The sequence below is a fragment of the Dermacentor andersoni genome, chromosome 3, assembly GCF_023375885.2.
Source record: "Dermacentor andersoni chromosome 3, qqDerAnde1_hic_scaffold, whole genome shotgun sequence".
NCBI lineage: Eukaryota > Metazoa > Arthropoda > Arachnida > Ixodida > Ixodidae > Dermacentor > Dermacentor andersoni.
Genome location: NC_092816.1, coordinates 181,066,222 through 181,083,201, shown reverse-complemented (window position 1 = coordinate 181,083,201; position 16,980 = coordinate 181,066,222).

Genomic DNA, 16,980 nt, shown 5'->3' with positions numbered 1-16,980 from the left:
GCAAGGCTCCCGCACGGTGTTTTATTGGGCGCCGACGTGCAAGCGCTATGAGGAGCGCGCGGGTCATCCCTCATACTATAGTCTCTACGCGTCAGAACAACACAATAATGGCATCCTTCAAAAACACCTCGGTATGCGTGACAGAGGCCGCAGCCATCGCCTTGGCCATTTAGGATGCCAAACGCCAAACCAATCTCGCTCTGATATTATCCGACTCACAAGCGACTTGCCGCCTGTTTCTACATGGAATGGTACCCCCATCAATAATGAAAATTTTAGGCAATTAACTAGAAGGGCACCACACTATCATATGATGTCCGGCACACAAGGGACTGGCAGGGAGCGCGAGGGAAGACCGTATTGCTCTAGGATAAAACGTCCGAGCTGCAGCATGACCCAGTGACAACATTCCACAGAATTCTCGTGACATCCTCCTACAGCAAAGGCAGGAGCAGAGACGTTTCGGACAACCTCACTTCAATTTAAACAGCCATCGTATTGTTCATCGTATTGCGCACTAGGAGAATAAATTAAAGAAGGTTACAGATTCCTAGCATTAGTACTCGGTTTTCATTATAAGAATTCTTGTGGTACTGCACTTAACTATTCACAGCGAGCATTCTGGAGCAGACTAGGTATATTGTTCGTGCCTTGTTTCTGACTTAAATGAGAGTTCGAGAAATCGACGCACTTTTTATTATTTCCTACGATATCCGTATAAACGGAACCCACCATGCATACGGTGTCGTGCAAACAAGCGATTACGCAGGCGTTTGGTTCCGAAATTTTTCTGCTAGCGTTCTTAAATGCATCACCGCCTATTTGGCAATTCCAGGTAAGGGCGCAATGCAAGAAAAGGGGGCAATGAATGGCAACGCTTTGACGCTGCTACATTCTTTATTGCTGCTCTAAATGATGCGATATGAATTGAACGTATGCGTTTCGTCAGGTTCAAAATACGAATAAAGATTTCCGGAACAAAGAGGTCACAAGCAATGCAGTGAGTTTTAAAAGAGCGGCGCCAAGTTGTCTTCAACGGGCGCCATAGCTTTTGCGGTAGTGAAAGGATCCGCAACGCTGCTGTTGGTTGCTGCAAGCCATGACGCATTACGATTAACGAAGTTGCCACTTCCAGCGCCACTGGCAGAAGGTGCCAGTAGCCGCAACAGGCTCGAGATGTTGTAGGCGACGTCAAGTTCGGCCTGTCCTTGCAAGAGGTTCCAGGTGGCCACGGCGATTAGCGTGCCGAGTAGCGAGGCGGTGGCGCCCACGAGGAGCAGGCTCCGCGTGAGCATGGACATCCGCCGGAAGCCGCGTCCAGTGGGGCCAGAGTCAGCGCATGCGTCAGCCGCCGGTCCACCTGCGCGCCCTTCCTGCGTGCGAGTAGAGGTGCAGGAGATAAAGTATGCAGACTAGTCAGGGCGCTGAATGTCGATTCTTCTAATGCGTCAAGCTTGGGTTGACAAAGTATTTTCTTCGTAAAAAAGTGTCGTGCAACTCGCGTCCTCAGAAGGCCCAGTTTCAATTAGGATTTGTTATTGCGTACATCCTCTCTGCTTGCATACTTACGATGGCACTCTCTATGTGTGCTTGCGGCATAATTCTGGCGTCTTCAGTGGCAGCAGCGTAAACAAGCACGCAAGTCACAACAACATAGACAGAATAACACGCAAACAGTAAAGATATACAAATATGCGCGTTGTGCAAACGCCATAAAGAATAACATAAACTTGCCCCTGCCCACTGTGAGCGAAAGACGAAGAGACCAGACGTATTGGCAAAAATACGCCGCAATCGCTCACCACGCATGGCCATGCGGGGGTGGGGCGACAGACGGCTTATGCGTAAGGAAGAGTGAAAGTGAAAAAACCACATAGAAAGCACGCGTAATCGTTGAAGCGAGCAGAATATCTCAGGAACATACGTAGGCAGGCACAGACATGCAGGTACAATGGCATATGCCTGCATCACGAAACCCGCCGTAGGGCACTTCGAAATATTGAGGCGTGCTCTTAAGACGCAGACCCGTATTGTTCGGCAGGGCGAGGTTCAGCCTTCGTGAGCCGAACCCTGCGATACGCCGCACGCGATAAGCGCAATAAACAAAGAGGCACACGCTAATTACGAAGGCTGACTACTTCTTAAGGATGGCATGGGAGTGTCTGAAGTTATCGAGGATTAGGTGACATACATGGGCTCTTTCGTAGCGCTTGCGTTCAGGAAAAGAAAAGGAGCTTGACGTCTGAAAAGTTGGTTTTTAGATGTATACCACTCGACTGATATGCTAACTGTGTTTCTTGCTGAAAGGTGTCCCATCAGCAGTGCTATAAAGGGTTAACTCACGCAAACTAGCCTCAAAATAATTTGCAGAATTGGGATCATCAGAAGCCAACAAACAAAGATGCCAAGGACAACCTAGGAAAAATTACATCTATTTTATAATTTAATTGAACAAATTATAAATTAATGGCAATGAAAGTGGATTACAAAACAACTTGCCACAGGTGGGGAACGATCCCACGTCTTCGCACCACGCGTACGATGCTCTAACCAAGTGAGCTCGAATCCGCAAACATTGATGCCTACAGGCAGCGTGTGTGGGTTTATTGACCGGTTGCCTTCACCCACAAAGATCACTTACTCGTGACGTCTGCGGCCGAAAGGATGTTCCACATCCGTCGCCAAGGTTCGTGAGTTGTGGCGCTTGCTAACACTCCCCAGGTTAGTTGTAGCAGTAAAACATAAATACCCAAGAAAGTGGATGGGGAAACAGCACCGCGGTAGCTCAATTGGTCCAGGAAATCAGAAGTATATGAGCTGCTTCTAAGCACACCCAAAGAACAGATCGAATTGGTCTCAGTAGCACTGCGGTGCTATAAAGATAACCAGCCCGGCTTCTTACATCCACTACATGGAGCCACGGAGTTACAGCACTATTATAAATTTGTGTGCCACTGCAAGCGTGCTTGGAATTGCTGCATCTTTGAGGGTCCTGCAGTGTGTTCAAGCAAGTATGATTGTTGGCGGTTAATGTCATTTATGAGGATGAGAACCTGTTAATAACTTTAGAAGCTTAAAGTATTCGTGGGCACTCGTGCTCACAATTACCCCTTCGAATGCTTAGCCCGAAAATTGGCATAACCAGGCCTGCTGGGTAACCCTCTGCAGTGTACGCAAAAGTTGCACTTATAGACAACTTATTATGAAATTGTAGATCATTATGGAGGCGCGATATTGCGCAGCAGTTCGTTACAGATGGCGCAGTAGAACGATCCATATTAATTTTCACGGCCTGCGGTTCCCTGCACGCACCTAAATATATATACACGAGCTTATTTCTTTTCTCTCTCTCTCTCTCTCTATTTTGTTTTGCACTCCCACCTAGTCGAAATGCGGCCTATGTGGCCTGTCCTTCCCCCTGCTGGACTCACCGCGCGACGTGGCCCCGCTTCCCAGTCAAGGCTTCTTCTCTACGTCACGTCCCATGACCTAATCTGAGGGCCACGTAGCATGGCGCCTCGGGACGTGGCCGTGGCCCTAGCGAAAACATCGCGGGCCCGCATGACAAACATTCGGGGGTCTCCTCGCACTGACGAATGAGCCCGGAGCCGGAGGCACAGCGACGATGCGCCTGACAGATCGATGGAACTCCCACAACGTACCAGAGCATTGACAGAGTTTCAACTATGACTTTAGTCACGCCGCTTAATGCGCAAGTAGTTGGGCTGCTAAGCGCGAGATCGCGGGATCGAATGCCGGCCACGGCGGCCGCATTTCGATGGGGGTGAAATGCGAAAACACCCGTGTAATTAGATTTAGGTGCACGTTAAAGAACCCCAGGTGGTCCAAATTTCCGGGGTCCCCCACTACGGCGTGCCTGATAATCAGAAAATGGTTTTGGCACGAAAAACCGCATATTTTTTTTTATGTGCAAGTAGTCTCACTCAACAGAGACACCACTGCACTATCTTCGTGATCGGCCCACGTATGGGGAGTGCTTAAGAGGAAGCTTTACCTCGGGCCCAACTCTGACGCGCCTATTCAAATACATGTAAACCACAGAAGCGCTTGTCTGAGATAAGCCTTGGACCGATTTTAAGAAATTTGTTGCATTTGAGAGAGAAAGCTAAATTCTAGTGACTGTTGGAAGCGCAATTTAGATTTCGGGCCTGTATTTTGTTAAAACTACTTTCAAAAAATTCGAAATTACGAAAAAAGAAATTGAAGCACGTGGTTTACCAGTTAATAGCTTTGCGTGAAAATGAAGTATCACGGTTCTGCAAACGGCATCCATCATTCAAAGCGGACAATTTCTATATGTTAATTTATATCTTACGTCAATGTGTTACGTTGTGTACTAGGGTTCTGCAATAGCTGTATTTCCATATTAGTAAATTTCTTTAGATTTATGTAGAATATATAACTTTTCCCTATTGCAAAACCCAGTGCCACTGGGACCCAGTGCGCCGGATTATTGGCCCAGTGCAGCGCGCTGGATGCTGGGGCGCTGGGAAGGCGCAGCGTGCTGGGAGGCACTCGGTACTCGCGCGAAAAACAGCTCTAGCGCGTTAAATACGCAGTGCCTCGACGCCGCATATATTTTTTTGAATACAGAAACCAACAAAGAGCGTTTTAGTGCAATAAAAAAATGAAAAAAAAAACGTAAAATAAAACGGCTCCAACCACGATTCGATCGCCCGACCTACAGATCCCAAGCCTGGCACTCTACCGCTACGCCACGCCAGCACACGGAAGTAGATGGATAATTTGCCATGTCAAAGCCGAGAAGCAGTTTGTTTCGCAAAGCTACGTCTCGTACAGGCATGGTTGATGCGCTATCGCCCAGCAACTAAAGCTCACGCCTGTACCAGAAAGAAAAAGTTGCTGTCCGTATTCAGCAGCATGCTTGGAAGTGCCACAACATCGATTTTCACTTGCGATTGCTATTTTGCCTTCGAAAAAAAGTCCTAAATGAACCGCCGACCCGGGACGGTGTATGGGCTGTTACTGCCGATTTCGATAGCCGTTTCTTGTTCTTCACGCAAAGGATATGCAACGTTTCCTTAGTTCAGTGATGCGTTTCAGTCAACACGCCTGTCTAGTCATATATCTTCGTCAGAAGCGCAGGCTAGTGCTGGGAGCCTGCGGCGATAGCACATATACCTGTGTTTATGACGCGTCACATCGGCGGTCATCGCTTCTTGTGCTTGCACTGTAGACAGGATAAAATTGTTTATTTAAGAACACCGATGCGAAAGCTGAAATATAGAGTGATTTATCCTTGTTAGAGTTCCTGATTCCTGAGCCTAGACGCGCCGATAGCGTTAGGATGGACTCGGCGGATATCCTAGGCCTAAGCTTCGGTGGGGACCGATCTCGGCGCGGGTAGATATAGCTGGCTAAAGCTAAAATGTGTGTATTTGAGCCTCAGAACATTTTTTTAGTACAATAGGGAAAGTGGAAGCGCACGAATCACCTCAGCTTTGTTATCGGTGCGATAATATCAGCTAGATATAGGCTTCGAACTCGAGGTTCGTTCGCGCGCGTCTGAACGACTTCTGCATTTCATGTCCACTCCACAACACTGCGACAGCGGCGACAGCTCCCAGTCATACGTTACGTGCGAACTACTAAAAAACGCGGCGTCCTCTGCGTTTACGTGGTTTCGTTCAAGAATTTAGGTATCCGCCCAGTCAAAAGGGAAAATGAAAAAAAAAAACCAAAGTGATTTTCAGTTTCAAATGTGCATGAATAAACAGGGCAGCTCACGCACCTTTATTCCAAGCTGTGACACGAAATATGGTTTTATAACCCCAAGATATAGCGTTATTTAGGACAAGAGACTAGTATCAAGCGATGAAACTGTATAAAGCATTTAATATTCAGCAGCGCTCGTCCTTGCGTACTGGAACCAGCGTGGCACAAACACAACCAGTGCAGTTTCCAGTGCGAACCAGCGAACTGCAGCGAGCACCAGCGCCTTTACAGCACAAACCAGTGCGCCCCAGCGTCATGGTAGTGGAACCAGCGTCTCTTCCAGTGTGACCCAGCTCTTATCCAGCGTTCTCACTGCTGTCCCAGTGAGTCCCAGCGAGTGCCAGCGTACCCAGTGCGACCCAGTGCCAAAAAGCGCTCTGGTTTCACACTGGAAGACGCTGGTTTTTGCAATAGGGTTGTCCGCTTTAGATGTACTATTAGATGCTTTTCACAAAATTGTGATATCGCTTTTCATTGCTGCGTTGAAGAGTTGTAAACTTGGTTTCATTTTCTGAAAATCTGTGATTTTTGAGAATATTTAATAAGAAATTGACGGCCTAAATCGAAAATTTGAAACGAACAGTCACTAGATGGTAAGTGTTGCTTTTAAGTGCAAGATACGTCGTCAAATTTGATGCAGTGGTTGGTGAGAAAAGCGAATTCTCCTTTTACATGTATTTAGATAGGAGCACCCGAGCTAAAGCTTCCTCTTAATGCCTGCTTCACCTCCTCCGCGGGGCGGGCCGGTATTTACTATCTTCGGGATCAGCCTATGTATGGGGAGTGCTTAACGCCTGCTTCACCTCAGCCGCGGGTCGGTCCGGCATTGCACTATCTTCGGGATCGGCCCACGTACGGGGAGTGCTTAACGCCTGCTTCACTCACACCGCGGGTCGGTCCGCCATTGCACTATCCCCGAACGATGGGAGATCTCGTTGTCCAGCTCCGACCTACCGACCCAGCTCGCGCTGGCGGCTAGGGGCCAGGAACTGCTGGACACATATGGGACCTGAGAAGAAGGTTCCACCCCATCTGGTGCCAGCGCGCACCAACCGTCACTAAGGGCTCAGTACTAAAGTTGTTTCTCTCGCTCTCTCGGCATCGGCCTACGTATGGGTAGTGTTTAACGCCTGCTTCACCTCCACCGCGGGTCGGTCCGGCATTTCACAATCTTCGGGATCGGCCCACGTATGGGGAGTGGTTAACGCCTGCTCCACCTATGCTGCAGGTCGGCCCGCCATTGAACTATATTCGGGATCGGCCCACGTACGGGGAGCGCTTAACGCCTGTTTCATCTCCGCCGCGGGTCGATTCGGCATTGCACTGTCTCCGGGATCGACCCACGTATGGGGACTTTTTTCGCTTACCACAACGACACGAAAATTTCCTTGGACGGTAGACGTATACAGCTTCGCTGTGTAAGGTGAGCTCACGGTTCCTCAGTAGAACCGAAGGTTGACTGATAAAAAAACTCTTTCGCTTTGGTAATGTGGAAGGCATCTTCCATTTCCCTGGTCAGGCGATCCTTATGGCGAGAAAAAGCTGTAGTGTCAGTGAAAAGCGGCAGGCACCCATACTGTGAACAATGCCCTTTAAAGTTGGAATGAACGTTTCCCCGCAGTGGTCCTGAGTTCCAAAATTCTTGTGTTCACACACCGACCCATGTGAAGTTTTCATAAGATAGAGGCAAAGAGTATGAACGGACGTTCCACAAATGACAGACGCTAGCGTGTGCTTTACCGTGCACATATACCTATTTACTTCTATACCCGCCGTGGTTGCTCAGTGGCTATGGTGTTGGGCTGCTGAGCACGAGGTCGCGGGAACGAATCCCGGCCACGGCGGCCGCATTTCGATGGGGGCGAAATGCGAAAACACCCGTGTACTTAGATTTAGTTGCACGTTAAAGAACCCCAGGTGGTCGAAATTTCCGGAGTCCTCCACTACGGCGTGCCTCATAATCAGAAAGTGGTTTTGGCACGTAAAACCCCATAATTTAATTTTATTTACTTCTATTGATGAAACTGCGGTCCAGCCCAGCAGATCCTTTGCCGAGCTCGTTAGGTGCTGGAGAAACTACTTCTAGGTCATACCCACCACCTACATTTTCGAAGTTATGCGCATTCTTGTGCGCATGTGGTGCTGACAGTCTTTCTTTCCTGCGGTCATTCCCTTTTCTTTATGTTACTTCTGAAAGCTATTCGACACAAAACTAACCAACCTATTGACGGTTTCACTCGCGCGATAACAGCCGCGAGAAAGCGGCCCCACGAAACGTCCGGTCACGGGCCTTATCATTCTACTACGCCGGAACGCAAAGCGTGTTTCTTTAATTTTTTCCAATCAGCGGAAAGTTAATATATTTAGGTTTCTGGACAAAAGACATGCGCATTCGCCTCAAGATTAATAGATACAATTTTTCGTACAGTTCACGGCAACCTTGACAGAGGAATTGTCGTTATGTTGCAGAGGAAAACTGTTGAAAATCTGCGGGCTTTGATTTTAACGCACTCCTGCTATTCGATATCACCGCCAATGCCTTCCTTGCTCGCTAGATTTAGCTGGCGATGTCAATGAGCAAAAAAACCGGAAACGGTCCAGGCCCAATGATTGCATACAGCGAAAGGGTCAATAGGCTAATTTACAGAGCACATGTTTTTCGCATCCCGCGAACTTCGGGCATATAACTTATTGGCTTAAAGTTTCATTTATTTGTTTCCGGGCAGGACTTAGCTAAGGCCGCACGCAGACATACGCCGCTTTTTAGGACTTTTCAGTGTCCTGAATTGCCGCTAAGGAAGGGCTTTTCTGATGACGGATTGCATGACTAGCAAACACCGTCTGGTTTGGTATTTAGCGAAGCAACCAAAAACTGTAGCTTGTCGTTCCTTGGTCATTCAACAGTAACATCCAGCCTTTGGCTGTTCTTTTTGTGTCAATAGCATATGTGTCAATACCATATGTAGATTGCATATGTGCCCTTGCGTCTGTACCAAAAAACTGTGTAAGTACCATATCCCATAGTAGCGACGTGGAAGAACACAGCAGAAAAAACTGTGAAAAACGTTTTATCGGGCGAACCTTTGCGCACAAAAGGAAGCCCGTCGTAGTAGATGCGGCAGAATCCGAGGGTACAAACCCATCGCTGGTTTCCGCAATTTTCTCCAGCTATGCAATCGTCGTGCCCTTGTTCACGCGCTTGAACTACTGGCTGAAGTTGGTCAACATCACTTTTGCTTTTCCTCCATGCAGTCAAACGATCCCTCTTGCGATAAAAATTTCAAGATCGAGCAGTAGACGTTGGTCACGCGAGACGACACTTTCTACGTCTGCGGGTATTAGCGACGGAAATGACAATGCTGGAGCGAGGCGGGATGCCCACTTTTATCGTCGAGCACACGCAAGGCGGGGTGACTACGTAAGCTATCTGGCACTAACGCGGGATTTTCGGATAGTGTTATCAACTTCCATTTCGGGTCAATGATTACGCACTGTTGGTTCAGGAGGTCCCTGCCGAGAACTACGTCACGCGAATGCTGTTGGAGGATAACGAAGTTGGCAGTATAGTATTGCTCATGAACGGTAATTCTTGACGTGCTGATCCCGGTCGGAATTATCAGCTGTCCTACGGTTGTGCGAATTTTAGTGCCTCTGCATGCAGTGTTTAATTTCTATAACTGTGCGGCAATGGGTCCACTCACGAGGGAGTAGTCGGCTCCTTTGTCCTCTAAGGCGGTCACTGCTTGGCGGTCGAGAAACATGCCGAGGTCGGTGGTGCATTGTTTGGTCTTCGCGTCAGATCACGGCTTTGTGTTGACCTGTGGCTCTTTTGAATGCGCATTCTTTGCTTCCAAGCTTCGTCGAACGGTTGACGTCTCGTTGATATGTCGTCGAGGCAGGCTTTTCGGTGTTTTCGTCGACAGCGGAAGGTCTTCGTCATTTCGACGAACAGTAAACGCGCCTCCATCAGTTGCTCCTTTAGTTTTTCGAATGTGGGCTCGCAGACCCGCCCCGGGCTGGGCGAGGTAGTGGCCGGGTGACGGCGAACAGGACGGTTGTCGAAGCTTGACTGAGTAGGGGTGAGGTAGTCTGCAATATCACGAAACACTTCACCTTGCTGAAGGCGCGGCACGTTGACTGCGAACCGTCGCAGTCTCATGTTACCGTATGGACGTCAGCGGTAAATATGGCCCGTTTTTCCGCAGTCATTGCAGAGCGAACGGTGGTCGAGGGCGCGCCAAACGTCAGCCTTCCTTGGAATACTGCACGGGGCGACGTGTTGGCGTGCTGGCGTCGGCGGTGGTGGAAGACGAAACTGCGGCGTTACCCGGCCCTGGCATGCACGCGGAGGGAGAACACTACGGCGCCCTACGACGGCCTAGGTCATCGCTTCCGGCTGAGGCTGCGGCGATTGAGGGTCTCCGAGTCACTATTCGATCTCCTCGCGTACGACGTGTTCAATCGAAGAGCAAAGCGAGAACAAGGTAAAAGCGGAAGTCAACGTTTCGACAAGTGGAGTTCTCTTGTGTCGCTTTAAAAAAGACATGTCCACTTTCCCAAACGATGGCTCCCGCTTTTACCGTGTTCCGGTTTTGATCATCGTCTTGAATTTCCATATCCCGCCTTCCCCGTGTTTTTCCTGGCCTTCAATCATAGCCACATGAGGTTTCGATGACGGGAACATCTTACCGAGTTCTTCGCGTAGAACGGCTCTAATGTTCTCTCGCAGTTAATCGGAGGCTGGTGCTTGAATTCACTCTCAGGTGAAAGCACTTGGCGGTTCTATTGCCGAGTACCTATTTCCAGCGTCTTCTCGATGCCCATGGCTTCCGTTAAAAATTAGGCGACGTTCTTGGGTGGATTTCGAATCAATTCACCAAAGAGCTGTTCCTTCACATCACGCATGAGGAAGCAAATTTCCTTCTTCTCTGACATATCCGATCTGGCGTAGTGGAACAGGCGGATCATTTATTTTGCGTAATTGCGCACCGGATTCCAGTATCGCTCCAGCTCACTCTTTGCGGACGGCGTTCATGAAGGTCTTCAAGAAGGCGCTGCGGAACAAGTCCCAAGTTCTGAAGGTAGGCTCATGGTTCTCAAACCACGTCCTGGTGGCATCTTCTAAGCAGAAGTAATCATGGCGTAGCTTTCGTCTGAGTTCCACTTGTTGAATACAGCAACAATTTCGTGTTTCCAGGTGGTTCTCGGGGACTTCAAAGGATAAGCAACGGTAGGTCGGCGTCTCCGTGGGCTGTTACAGCAGGAGGGGGGACGCTGGAGCTGCCACTAGGGTGGTTGTCTTGGCAACGCTCTTCTTGGTCGTCTGAGGGAGAAATCCGCGCACCGGGGGCAGCTTTTGTAGCCTGCGGCTTGCTCTATGGTCCCAGTTGAAGTGGATGCTGTCTTTGGTTTGTGGGCTTTAATCGCGGCTTTCCGGGGCGGTCTGGTACATGAACACACAAGCACTTCCACCAGATGTCACGTAGTAGTGACGGGGAAGAACACAGCAGAAAAAGCGTAAATAACTCAACTAGCTTTCTATTCGACGAGCCTGTGCCCACAAAAGCAAGTTACATTCAAAGCTCAGCGATGGCGGCGAAAACAGTTGGCGATCGTCGGAATCCGATCTTCCAGTCAAGCACGCAGGCTTTTATACATGAGTCATTGAAGTTCCAGAGTAGTCGCTTGTGCCCACGTGTCTTGCAGTAAGGACTACATAATTCGCGTCGCGCATGCAGTCAGATACAAGCTTCGGTGACAGCAGAGAAAGAACAAAACCATTGATAACATTCCAGTAAGTTGCAACCATGCAGCGCGTCTCTCGCTGTGCGATAAATAGGTGGTTAGTAGATAAAATGCAGTCCCCGATAAAATGTTCGATAAGTACAGCTGTCAATATGTGCACAAGATTACGGATAACCTAAAGAAAACGTAGGTGGCAGGCATGATCAAGAAGTAAATTTTGCAGCACCTAACAAGCTCGGTAACATATCTGCCTCGCTGGATCATAGAACTCCGTCAACAGTACAAGTAAATAAGCTTATGTGCACATTAAAACATACGCTGGCGTTTGTCAATTCTAGAACGTCAATTAATCCTGTTTGCCCCTATGTTGAGGAAAAGCCTTACGGGCGTGGGAACCCAAGACTTTGGGAACACAGGGGGCCACTGAGGGAAAACATGCATTGCCAAGTTAAAGAGCATTGCTCACAGTATGAGTGCCTGCCGCTTTTCATTGACACTACACGTCTTTCTTGCCATCAGGATGAGTTGACCTGGGAAATATAAGTAGCCTTTCGCATAAACAGAAGAAAGGTTTCTCAAACAGAAGGGTTGTCACAGTCAACATACAGTTCCACTGAGCCACCGTGATGTCACCTTTTAGTAAGGGCCCTAGAATAAATTTTCGAATAATAAAAAAGATATATGTTACAGTTGCAACTAATAAAGCACACTTTGTTAGACAAGTTGCCGATCTTTTGGGCCCTATGTGCGCGGGTATATGATTTTAAAAGTGCTATGATTCTCGCTTTGCTTATGTTGGACGTCCGAGGGTGCAGACGTCTATAAATGTGAAGTGTTTCTTTTGAAATGAAGCATGTGCGAATGCAGCGAGTGTCTTGTATTGTTGCGTCTCTCCGTTTGTCCTGGTCACTGCGCTGTTTGACCCAGACGGTATGATGATAAGATAGCCCGTCTACTTGCGCATCAGAACATGCTCTCTCGCTCTACTAACTATGCACCTGACACTTTCAGCAATTCTTTTTCGACAACCTATATAGTCTGCTAACAACCCTCAAACCTCACGCCAATTATAATAATGTGGACATTAACTATGGGCTCCCTCATTCTCCCTACAATATTCGATCTGCGGCACCACGTTTTTGATTGTGTGTGGTAGAAATCCTTGTACGAGGTTTCTACGTGACCCACCTACGCTTTTACACTGACTCAGAATGGGTCCCGGCAAGCGTGTTCCTGTCGGTACTTGTGCGTCCATGTTTACTTTGGTGATCTTGGTGCGTATTAATTTGCCTCTTGGAGCACTTCTAGCCAGAATAATAGCTCCGCTGCAATATTTAACTAGCGACGTGGTTGACGTGGCTAAACAACGAACCTATAGCTAATCTTACATTCCCTTCCGTGCTTTCGGCAAAGGTAAATTGTTGCTGCACGCCACGGAAGTGGGCCACACTAGAACTATAAGATGCTTTTCTTTTCCCCAAACATTAAGCGGATATCACGTAGTGTGGGAATCGATGTAAGCGAAGCTTTCTGTCTTGTTTGGTTTGATTGACAATAAAAAGAGGGACAATCAGCGCCAATAATTAGCGGCCACGTCGATGGGGATCGTTAACGTCTTCAGCGTTTAGTACAATACATTATTGCGGAGATGATGTTAAACGTTAATTTACGCACACTGCCACTGTTTTGCTGTGAAGCACTTGCACACACAGCGAGACGTGTTTGCTTGAAGCATTGGTCTGCGCCGTTGTTTATAACCTCTGAGAAGGTTGACATTGTCATTGCGTCACAAAGCACATCGCTAAATGGCCGAAGTGTTAAACTGCAACTGAATTCTAGGGCAGTAGGTGGCAAAACCACAATAGGATTTTTAGGCATGACGTGGTGGCGCACTCGGGATTAATTTTGACTCCCTGGGGTTCTTTAGTGTTCACCTGAATGCAAGTACACGAGCGTTTTTGCTTCGTCCTCAGTGTAAATGCGGCTCTCACGGTCGGTATCAAACCCGCCACCTATATCAACGCCATAGCCACAATGGTACCGCGACGGGCACCCAAGCGTTCATTTGGCATCCGGCCGCTTCCATAATGGCTCCTAGGCACTACGTTGATTTACAGTGCCTTTGCCTCTGCACGCCATTCTTCTATTGACCTCTAGACAAATTTGCGGGTTGTTTCTGTTTCATTAACACTAAAAACATGCCGGACTGAATTTTTTTAACTTAATTTTATCCGGTTAGTACAGAGTCGCGGTCTTGTTGGTAGCGTTTCCTTGCGTTCTTACGTCGCCTTTGCCATTTCCCGCATGCCCCCGTGTATGCGAGCTGCGTGTGAAGAGCAGCAAGGCCTTCGGCATTCACTCGTTTCCCAAGTGCGTATGTTCAACATATTCTCTGACACCTCTTTTTACCTGCTCTCTGCTATCCTTCCCACCTCCTCTGTTCTGTTTCACATAGTACACAGGTTAGTGCTGCAGCTTCTGTAATGATTTTGCAGGGGGGCGACGAATACTTACAGCTGTCAAGAGAGTATTGTGGGGACACCCAGGGAGCCCAAGAGGGCAATGTAGGGACGCGATGGAAAGGTTTACACCAGTTTCTCGCGTCGCCATTCCTCTCTGCCGCGCTCCGGCTAAATACATACATGCTTGGTACCACCTACCGATGCAGCATGCAAATGCTGCCACCGCCCCGGCACCACCACCGCCGCCGCCGCCACCACCACCACCACCACCACCACCAGCAGCAGCAGCAGCAGCAGCAGTAGTAGTATAAGTGGAAAAGTTGAAGGAAGAGGCACAGAAAGGTGCGCTCTCAAAAGCGCTGGCAGTATAGCGACAAGCATTTAGGCAACTCTTTGGACTCCTGCTTGAATATAAGTGATCAATCCAGTTTGATTGTGAAAGCGCTGCGCCTGTGTGAGTTTGTCCACTTAGCCTAGATCACCGTAAGGTGGAGGCCATACTTATGAACAAGAGCCTGTATGAGCTCACAAATGGCCTCCTTTAACTCATTGCTAAAACTGCTTTGTACGCTCACTGACACCTATCCTAATAGGCATTCATGCTTTGAAGTGCACTACTTGTGGATCAGAGAGGAGTGAGTAACATCATTTTGACAATAACTGACATCATTCAGAGCCATTTGAGGAGAAGAATGCATTGCTTACATCAGTAAGAATGGAGTAATAGCATAGAAGTAAAAGTGCAGACTTCGGAATTTTTTTCAGAATACCTGACAAGAAATGCACAATCGTTTGCAAAATTTTCTTTTTAACAGCTTCCCAAGTCACGAAAAAATCGACTCATACGCCGCCGCGCATGCCATGCTGCACGCTGTAGCGGTAAAGAAGCAACGAGATGAAAAAGCTTTTACTGTGGTGGCATATATTCACTGTGTGCGATGGAAAACCTTTAAAAGTTGCTCAGGTCTCACCAAATTTTGTGGCGTCAGGGGTATTTGTAATGTGCAGGGCTATTTACTTAGCCTTGCCTTTCCTCAACAGGTTAATCTATTCCAAAACCGTTGCTGAACTAATAGGAGTATCTTCTGTTTACTACATGGTAGATCATGACACTGTGCCAAAACGCATTACAGAAACAGTGCAACACCGGTATTTTTCTTCCGACATCACCATGTTGGCTACGATAATGTCATTGTCCTTGGTGACGGTATATCCAGAATACTTCTGCTTAATATTATACACCTATGAGTAGAAGTCTGCTGTGGCGAAATCCAAGTTTCATTTATATACCAGCTCACGCAATGAGTTACTTTACCACTGACACCGCTAAGAAAGTCAGATGGAGTGCAACGCTATAGGTGTCATGACTGGGCATACCCGCTACAGTGTAGAGACGATCACATAAGCGCCGGCCTCTGTTATTGCTCGAGTGGTGACTGTACCGGGCGATAGTGAATGCCGCAGGGTAGTTGCACCCCACAGAAAATTGACTACGCTTCCAAATAAACATAAAGGCACTGCAGGTTCTGAAATGCTGCTAAATTGACGACTGTGTCCAACCATTTTTATGTTTGAACGTTCTTCATCTTCTTGCAGCCACCAGTTCCAACAGCAAAGAAAAATGTGTAATTGATACTTGAGGTGCTGCAACACTATCTTTCGATATTTGCCCATACCTCTAGCGCTCCTCGAGGCTCCGCAAACGCCGCTGTCGCACTCGCAGTTGGCAGTAGTATGCGATGCTCATTCAAGGGTGACGTGGAAGCCAAGTGCTCCGCAGCCAAGGTGACTGGTGATGAACCCGTTCCCCAGTGGCCCGTCATTACCGTAGCCAATTTCGACGCTGCGTTGCGCTTCGATGGGCTAACCACCACGCAGGGACTGCTTTTGAGACGTCGGCGCGATGCTTGCTGTTGTGAAAGAAAGTGCATATACAAAAATATATTTTAACTTTTACAGCGCAGCTATTAGGCGCACGTTCCTGCGGCGAGCGCCGACGTTGTCCCTCGTAACCGAGCGAACAAACACAACGGAGGATCAAAGCGAACGCACAGCGCAGCGGAAGATGAAAGACATCGACAGCGACGAGAGCGCGAGTAGCAGGAACAAAAGCACGAAAGGAAAAGCGTAGCGCCACGTAAGGCAGCTTTGCGGTGACAATGGCTACGCGATGGCACCGGAGTAGCGCGCGTCGTTTGCACGGAAACGAAGCGCTGCATGGGCGGTCTGTCCCCGGTGGCTGCTCTGAGTCGTGCCCTCGTGTCACCCACGCGCCACCACTCGCGATCACCCTATAGGCAGGGATACTTGGAGCGTTTTTCTCGACGAATTTTGCACAGCCGAAAACGCCCCGGCGGCGCGACGCCCAACTTTCTCTGGCTGAGGATATAGAGAGCGACAAAGCGGCGCGTGCCGCCTCAGTGTGGGCAGGCAAAGCAAAACTGCTTTAGTCAACAGGAAATGCATAAATAAAACCGATAGATGTTTGCTCTTTCTTTTCAAGCAAAAAAATACAACAGAAAAACCACAAAACTTTGTCTGAAGCTCCTCCGGTTGCTTTTAATAATCTATAAGCATACTTTGTGGCTACTTAGCGGAGAGATTGCGTTAGAAATCAGTGGTATGGTCCCGCAGTACGTAATCGGAAAAGAGTGACGTACAGACATGTATCCATCGTTGTAATCTTTATAATCTTTGTAATCGACCCTTCCACTATGCCACAATATGAGACACATCTGCACCGCACAAATCAGCTTATCGTTGAATTCCACGCGAGATGCCTTTGAAGTCATGGCCATGTATCTAACACAAAGTGCCAAGCCCACGAACACAGAGGCGCACGCGCGAGAAGCATGTGCCGGCGAGGAAGACGGAAGTGATTGGCAGCACTTGCTGGCCGCTTCCGGCAGCGCCCCACGGCGCACATCAAGTATCTGAATGGACCTTGTCGGTGGCGGCGAGCGTTTTTCTCGACGCCGGGCGCCGCATGCGCAGCGTCCGTCGAAAATCGCAGACA